Source organism: Elephantulus edwardii, unplaced genomic scaffold (assembly GCF_000299155.1).
Source record: "Elephantulus edwardii isolate Elephantulus edwardi_28Jun2011 unplaced genomic scaffold, EleEdw1.0 scaffold00299, whole genome shotgun sequence".
NCBI classification, from domain to species: Eukaryota; Metazoa; Chordata; class Mammalia; order Macroscelidea; family Macroscelididae; genus Elephantulus; species Elephantulus edwardii.
The window spans coordinates 1,274,627-1,276,013 of NW_006400049.1; positions in this window are offsets into that span (position 1 = coordinate 1,274,627).

Here is a 1,387-nt window from a genome sequence, read left to right on the forward strand (position 1 = left end):
AGGAATGCACTTTGGTATGAGGCACATGCCAATGTGTAAATTTAAATGCCAAAATCTTCTGTCTAACTCTTATCTATTCTGTATTTCTAACTCTAGAAAGAATGACGTTAGAGCAGAGATTCACGTAAATTATATACAGCATTCTCCCTTTCCCCCCTTCGGGTCATTTCCCTTATTTTTTTCTTTATTTTTATTAAGTTATTCATGTTGTTGTTGTTGTTATGTGCCATCGAGTCGCCTGCCACTCATAACAACCCTAAAATTATACATACTTTATTGATTTTCATTAATTAAATTAAATATACCAGTGGAGGTTTCTCATGTCAGTATTTTTTTCCTTACCATAAAATAGAAAATAAAGTATACTTTATACTTAGGGAATATTTAGCTCTGGATTGAGAAAGCTTATCTTCTTATGCAGGATCATATGTAAGAATATATTTTGATGGTGTTTCTGAAACTTAATTTTACCATGAAAATAGTCACTAAAATCATCTTCCCTTCAAGTAGAATTTGATATTTATAAACGCATCAACCAGTTTGGACTTCATAGCACTGCAGCAGCAAATACAAAATTTATTATTTGTGCATATTCTTTTTATAAGTTAATTTCAATGAACATTTACAGAGATATTTATTTCCTACCCCCAGTTCACTCTTCTCTTTGACAAGTAAAAGAAAAATTCCTTCATTGGTATACAATCCCCCCGCACTCCCCCGATCCCCACTCCAAGTATACTCCACTCTGCAACCTTCATTCTGGACTCATGATAATCATAATGCCCTATAATATGTTGCTTTTATACTGTTCTCTCCCTCATCCGTTTCAATGCAATATACATAATTCATCCACTTTTTCTCATTCTTACCCTAAACCTGATGTCAGTCCCATTCCACAGCAGTGGCACTATGCAGTGTTTGTTCTTTTGTGACTGAGATATTTAATTCAGCATAATGTCCTCCAGTGTCACCCATTTTGAATAATATTGCGTGAGTTCCTTGTTTTTCAATGCAGCGTAGTATTCCATTGCGTGAATATACCACAATTCGTGCATATTTTTATTGCCCCCACAAAATTATTGTCACTCCAAGCTTGTATATTTGGTTGACAGATAATATTTAATCCAGATCTGTAAAATCTGTTCCTCATCAAAGAGAATGATAAAGTTATATCAAGTATATTGGAAAATTAATATCATATTTAATTTGACAAGCATATTTTAAGTCAAATGTTCTCTAATACTTAGAAAAGTATATATAGAAAACAACAGGATTTTGTAATTGTTGTTGTTAATGTGCTGTCAAATTGCTTGCGACCCATAGACTCTAGGTACAGCATCTCTGAATACTGCCCTGTCCTGAACCAGTCTCACAAATTCTGACACAC